Source organism: Pteronotus mesoamericanus, unplaced genomic scaffold (assembly GCF_021234165.1).
Source record: "Pteronotus mesoamericanus isolate MK-2021 breed Mesoamerican mustached bat unplaced genomic scaffold, CSHL_Meso_final contig_27, whole genome shotgun sequence".
Taxonomy (NCBI): Eukaryota; Metazoa; Chordata; class Mammalia; order Chiroptera; family Mormoopidae; genus Pteronotus; species Pteronotus mesoamericanus.
Genome location: NW_026555115.1, coordinates 247,390 through 254,741, shown reverse-complemented (window position 1 = coordinate 254,741; position 7,352 = coordinate 247,390). Strand labels below are relative to the sequence as shown.

Below are 7,352 nucleotides of genomic sequence, written 5' to 3'. Positions count from 1 at the left end.
ATTTTACCACTCCCACCCCCACCATACTCTTCTCTGTATTGCAGGTCAAGAGGTGCAAACTACCTATCTAAATTTCTTAGTCAAATGGTCAAGCCAAGGCAGTGAGAGATCAGAAGGCAATAGGAAGGCAGAAGCCACTCTGCTTCCAGCTGCAGATGAGCTGCATCAACAGCAGGTGACTACAGGCTCCAATGACTTCCCTGATGCCCCAACAGCTCAGCAAAAGAAAAGGCAGCCACAGCTTCCTCAGCTTTGAGTACCACCACTTTATGCCTTTTGCTCCCTCAACCCTTCTAAAAGCATCACAACAATTTTCATCCATTAAATCCCTCTCTGAACTATGTAGGGTAGTTTTTCTCTTCAGGCTTGACAAGATTGATACACACCCCACAGAGATACCTTTGGACATGCAGCCAGCTCTCCTTGTCCAACTCCTGGTTTCCTTCTTGTGAGCCTTGTGAAATAATAGCATGGATTTAAAAGTTCTCCAAGGCTAAGTTCCTGGAAAGCAGCAACAACAGTTTATGTCCCATGTTCTCCTAAATAGTATAACACCTTACGCATACCAACATGGCACACAATGGATGAGTATTTGTTGTTTGCATGAGTGAATAAATGAAAGAATGTTTACAACTGTCTTTGTGAATACATAAAGAACAGGGTAGTGATATAACATTCCGAAAGTGAAGAAATGCTTACACATTTATTACACTGAAGTTAATTTTTTAGCCAAAAACACAGACATACCCAAGCCTCACCGAAAACATTTTATTATGATTTTAAAACTATTATCAACCTAAAAATTATTGCTTAGGCCATGCCTGCACTTACGAAGTACCATAACCCACTGTGTTCATGTCTTTTCTGTAGCTTCTCACAATTCTGTTTATAAAGAACACACATCTGCCACTGAGTGATGGGTTGAAAGCCTCTCCCTCCCCACATGGGCAGAAAATGGTCAAAGACTTGAAGCAAGACAGGATATTATGCATCTATTTTTGACTGACGTTCATTGATACCAATCTGCCCTTTCCCCTCACTTACATTTCTCTCTGGCTGATGAAAATAATATTTCTTGGTATCTGTAGAAATCTGAGCTCGTCTTAATAAATTCTCTTTAATTTTCCTCACAGATAGTAATGGCCTTTCAGTGGTAGATAGATCCTTCAATACTCCTAAAGATGTCAGTAATTTTTTTTGTTAGGCTTTGTTAACAAACTGTATAATTTCCAATAGCCAAATAACACCTATCAATAAAATATCAGGGAGGCCCCTATCGCGGCCGCGGCAGCTGCTCAGAAGGCAGCAGCGCATAAAAGGGCCGCCACTGGGTGATGCGGTGACCGCTGCGGCAGGTGCAGGAGCCCAGGGGGCCTCGGCCCTCAATACATCCCGCCGGACGCATGCATCCGAGTTCTCCATCTTCTCCAGGTAGACCCGTGATCACCCAGGCTGCCTTGCGCCCCCTCACCCCTTCCCAGTCCCCGTCCCCACCCCGGGTGCTGCCGCCACCTGCCTTCCACGATGGCTCTAAAGAGAATCCACAAGGAATTGAATGACCTGGCATGGGACTCCCCAGCACAGTGTTCAGCAGGTCCTGTTGGAGACGGTATGTTCCATTGGCAAGCTACAATAATGGGGTCAAACGACAGTCCCTATCAGGGTGGAGTATTTTTCTTGACAATTTATTTCCCAACAGATTACCCCTTCAAACCACCTAAAGTTGCATTTACAACAAGAATTTATCATCCAAATATTAACAGTAATGGCATCATTTGTCTTGATATTCTACAGTCACAGTGGTCTCCAGCACTAACTATTTCAAAAGCACTCTTGTCCCTCTGTTGTGTGATCCTAATCCAGATGATCCCTTAGTGCCTGAGATTGCTCGGATCTAAAAAACAGATAGAGAAAAGTACAACAGAATAGTTCGGGAATGGACTCAGAAGTATGCGATGTAATTAAAGAAATTATTGGATAACATCTACAAATAAAGATAGGGGAACTCTGAAAGAGAAAGTCCTTTTGATTTCCATTTGACTGCTTTCTATGAGCCCACACCTCATCTTCCCCTGTGCACGTTTACCTGATACAGCAGTTCTGCGTGTTGTACATACTTGGAACAACAAACTAGAAATAACTATACTTCTGTACCAACGTTGCCTCCTAGCAGAGAAGTGTGTGTGTGACAAGGCAGTTCTCCAGGCGTAACCTAGGTGTGAGACTAAAAGCTTTCCTATTGACTTAAATTTGGATAACGGAAAGGTGAGGGGTGGTGGGTATGGTGTATGCTTGGATGGGGAAGAAAAGCTCCACTGACTTATAGGAGATGGTTTTTAAGTGAAATTCTTTTAAACTCAAAACAGATATGAAAAGCAAGGCGAAGAACATGAAGCTGTTTCTGTATTCATTTATGCTGAAGGACCTACGTCTTAGGTGAAAGTTATGACCAACCAGATTAAAACCTACCATTTTATGGTCTAAGTTTAACTGGATTGAAGCTATTAGTACATAAAGTGTGATGGGCTTCGTCCCACCTCTTACATCTCCCCACCCTTTAATCCTTGTCCTTTCAACCCCTCTTTTTCTCTTCCATATTCTTTGGTTTGTATGTGGTGTCTCAGTTAATATAGCTAATAGTTCTTATTTTTCTTATGTTTTTAACTGCTTAGGTCTCTCTGGAAAAGGGTGAAAATTCATTTGATGGAAATACTTGTGTATATTTAAAGACCCAGTTGCTCCTCTGGAGCTTGTATGTTCAAGAACGATTAATCTGTGTAATAAACTGATTACTACAGTCATTACAAAAAAAATAAAACAAAATATCAAAGGCACATTTCCTCACATGAAATAGTCATACACATGCAGACACATACTCTCTCTCTCACACACACACACATGCACTCACACAGACACATATTGTGGGAATAGTTTTCTGAATCTCAATTTCTGCCTCTTCATTTCTCCCACTTCCCACCCCTGCTTTGAAATTTTAATAGTAGTGCCAGAGGAAATGGAGATACATAGTAGAGCCAAAATGCATTGGAAGATTTGGCTCCTGGCCCTCTTTACCATGTAAATTTGAATTTGAGCACATTCCCTAACTTCTGTGAGTCAACATTTCCTAATCATTTCCCAGCAGGTTATTGTGAGATTCCAATGAGATCATGTATGAAAAAGCCCTTCCACATCTAGAGTCAACATATTTTTCAGTCAGCTTCATTAAGCAACAAACAATGTAAAATAGGACCATTTGTAGCCTCAGTAGCATCCAGAGAGCAGAGTCCTGTGTCAATCTCATTGGCATGTCCCCTGCAGCACCCACCATGCTGGCATCTACAAACTCTACAAAGAGTAACTTCAGAATTGAACATGCCAAAGACAAATCAAAAGGGCAGCGAGTTTCCTGTCCCTGACAAGACAGCTCAGCAGATCCCCACACTGGCTGCTCCTTCCAGGCCCCTGGAAGCTTGTTTAATATACCAACAAGCAGGTCCCATTGCAGACAGTGTAATCTCTAAGGAGACGGGTCCCAGGCACCAGAGCATGGTGATGGCAGTCCAGGTTAGCCACCACTGCTTAGATCAGTGGTTCTCAAACTTTGCTGCATATTAGAGTCACCTGGAGAGCCACTGAGGCCCATGCCTAGACCAAATAAGTCATGGTCACTAGGAGTGGGACCCAGTTGTTACTACTTTAAGATCCCAGAATGACTCCAACACGCAGCCAACTGAGCACCAGTGTGAGGGGAAAATATGCCCCTTTTCTTGATCTCCTTCCCTTTCTTAAGGGCTAAGGGAAATAAATGCAGCTGTTGGCAGCAGCAATTATCTTTTTAGCTACTATTAACAGTTCTTAATCTGCATACTCTGAGTCCAAAGAAGGTAAATGTTAGATACAAACAATTTGGACCAGCACCTCCCCCACCCCATTCTCTCAGGTTCACTAACAGTCTTGCCGGTCTTTTGCTTTGTGCAGAAACTAATGTTGAATAAAGAGAACTATCAAATCAAGATTTGAAATTAATGTGCATATATCTTAGAAACTCAGGATGAGGCCATTACTTATAGAATGAGGGAAAGCATGTCCAATACCAAGGATGAGAGGGGCAGAAAATTGTGACTCAAATGCTTTCAAATCCCTCTCCCTCCTTTCTCCACACTGTTCTTCATTGTGAGCACCTTGCTCTCATTTCAAAGTGTCAATAGCAGAAGGGTCAAAATAGAAATTATGAATTTGTAAGATTTGCTTATAGCTACCAAATGGAATGTTTGAAACTCCTGTTAGCCTTGTATTAAAATCTTTTCATCCCCACCTGTTACGCCAATATAGAGGACAGCAGAGGGCTTGCCTTACGCTCTAAACACATGCACACAAGTTTCCTTTTGGAAGATGCATTGGCTCAATAACCTGTAACTGATACATACATTCATGAGGTAAATAGATGAAGATGTGCGTGTACATGCGCACGTGTGTGTGTGAGTGTGAGTGTGAGCGCATGCCTGCATACATGCATATGCACTCTGAGTTAACAGAAAACCGCCATCTCCGTTCTGGACACAAGTATGAAAAATACCAAATTATGTGATTTTTCAACCATAATATATTTTTTTAAATCCTAACCACACCCTGACACTGACTGAGGAGACTGAATGCTGACATACTCCCCAAATGCAGTGTCCATCTTCGCTAGATAAATTCGTGGCTGGGAACAGTGTCTCAGGGATGTGACAACAGCTCTTCTCTTTGAAGTAGAGGAAATTTTTGCATAATGATGAAAACTGGTTTTAAAAAGTGGTTTCATGAGCTCATGTGTATTAAACCTCTCACCCTAGATGCTGTGCAGTAACTTAGAATTGATGATTTAAAAGCTGGACACACCCCTTAAAATCACTGCCCCATGGTCCCTTCCAGATAAACAGCCCCTCCAATACAGAGAACTAGGGAATACAGCAAAGTCTGGGTATGGAAATCTTGGCTATTGTTCAACATGCAGCTTCGGTCAACTGAAGCAGTTAAAAAATTGGTATTAGTTTGAACTATGTTCCTTAGGAATGGAGGACAGGGAAAATTCTTGGAACCTCTAAAATGTCCAAAATTCAGCAATTTCAAACCCTTATCTTTTCAATCTTTTTAAAATTGAGGTATAATTCACACACTGTAAAATTCACCTTTTTAAAGTGCAAAACTTAGTGTCTGCCCTTTCTATTTACTCAATTACTTATTTGCTACAGAAACTGGGGGTTGTGTTTCTCTCTTAGCATAGCACAAAGAAGCTGCTTGAGCTCCATCAAGCCTGACTACTCCATGTCACTATGATTTTGGGTAGCAGCATCCTGGACATCCTAAATTAAATGCTTCAACTGAAATGTTTTGTCACCTTTGAGCAATTTTAGTGACCTTGAGCAATTTAACTTTTGGCCTAAGTTTCCTTATGGATAAAATTAAGATAATAATAACAGCAATCGCCTTGACAAAATTGCTGAGGAGAAAAAGGATGCCTGTTTTAAAAATAATGAAGTAGATTCTCAATGACTGTTAGATGTCAAGCAACAGAATTATTTTCAATCAGAATTCAGTCATATTTATTCGGTATTTATTTTGTTCCACACCAAGTGTTAGGCTCTAAAGAAGAAGAGGAGAAGGGAAGGGAAAAGGGAGAGAAGAGGAGAAATGAAGGAGGAGAGAAGAGGAAGAAGAAGAAGGAGGGGAGAAAGAGAAAAGGAAGAAAGAATGAAAGAAAGAAGATGTGAAATATATATCCTCAAATTTCAAGAAGGTTTAAAGTCTGAGAGTAATTAATGATTTATATATTCATAGTAAAAAGTAAAAACAAAAGTGAGTGAATGAATGAATGAATGAATGAATGATTTTAGCATAAAGGAGATTCAATTTCCATTTAGATAATCCTGGTAAACTTTATTGTCATTAGAAGTATTTCCAGCTGATTTTCAGAAACAAATTATTGCTACATTTTTACAGCGTATGAACTAAAAACTAAGAGATGGAATGGCAGGGGTTTGGACCAGGATAAGCATTTCAGCTATGGTCGCTCCTCTCCAACCATCTGTTCTTTCTCTCCTAGTTTTTCTTTGTAAAGATTTTCCCTGCTGTTTAGTTCCCTCCTCTGCCTCTTCTTCATTTATCACTTTAGAAAGGTTTCTAGTTCATTACATGAAATGTCTACATGTTGCCCATAAACTCTTAAGGGAAGTCAGTATAGAAATGAAACAGATAAATAACTTTTAAAAATAAATAAGTTGTGCACATAACTCCAGTGGTTTGGAAGAATATTTGTATAAGTGACTAGGGAAAAGAATTTTCACACTGTGTCATCTGCTTACGCTAATGAGTTAATTAAATTAGAAAAATTCCACTGCCAAAAGCAAAAACATCTAAATACATGAGATGCAGAGGGAATTATAGGCCATGCTACTAAATGAATTCTGTTCAAGCTGTTTTTTTTCCCTTTGAGAAGACTGTAGAGAGCTACACTTAAAAAACCATCCAATTTCAAGAGTGTATTTTCCATCTGGGGCCAGTTGGATAGCGTATGCTCTAAACTCTGCAAATCCCAGTGAGAGGCAACATGACTTGTTAGGAAAACAGTTTATGAAAAGCAATGTTTTGTGAAGATCTAGCAAAAGGTTTAACTGCAATGTCCCTGTGCATTGCTGAATTCATTATTTTCCATTAAATGCCTCTGCACACAGTAAAAATACCTAAATGATTCAGAAATGAATACAGTAAAATAAATCCAAAGCCAATACACTTTTGCTAAAGATTTAGTTGATAATTAGAATATTTCCAGCTACCTGGGAGTTTTTTTCACTTTAAGAGGTTATTCACTCTTCTTTTTAGTCACTTCCTCCCATAACCCTCCTGTTCCAAATAATCCTGACGGGGAGAAAAAAAAGCCAAAAGCCTAGTAAATAAAGATTAAGGGATTAAGCCTTAAAAACCCACTAACATATGATAAAAACAACAGAAATAATTATTAATAAACCATAAAATATAGATTATGATATTAAACATGCCCTAGGTAATAGCAGCTGTCAAAATGAAATGTACAAGAAAAGTCTCAAAGATGCTATCTTCTCTTAGGTGTTTAATTAAACTGAAAGTGCTATTCCCTTGTGGGGAGTGAGGTTAGCTAAAATCACTTTAAAAAGTGAAATAGGTGTTCTGATCAAGATGATGGTGTTGGTAAATATGGTACTCAATACTTCCCACAACCACATCAGAATTACAGAACCTACAGAACCATCATTCAGAACTGCCTGAAACCTAGCTAAACAGAAGTCCTATAAATAAGGATATAAAGAAGAATCCACATCAAGACTGGTAGGAAT

The 7,352-nt window shown here is 39.6% G+C and overlaps 1 pseudogene; it reads left to right on the top strand.

Moving 5' to 3' along the window:
• The first annotated feature begins 1,518 nt into the window (after nucleotides 1-1,518).
• Nucleotides 1,519-2,052, top strand: LOC129071714 (ubiquitin-conjugating enzyme E2 D2-like; annotated as a pseudogene).
• Nucleotides 2,053-7,352: the final 5,300 nt, after the last annotated feature.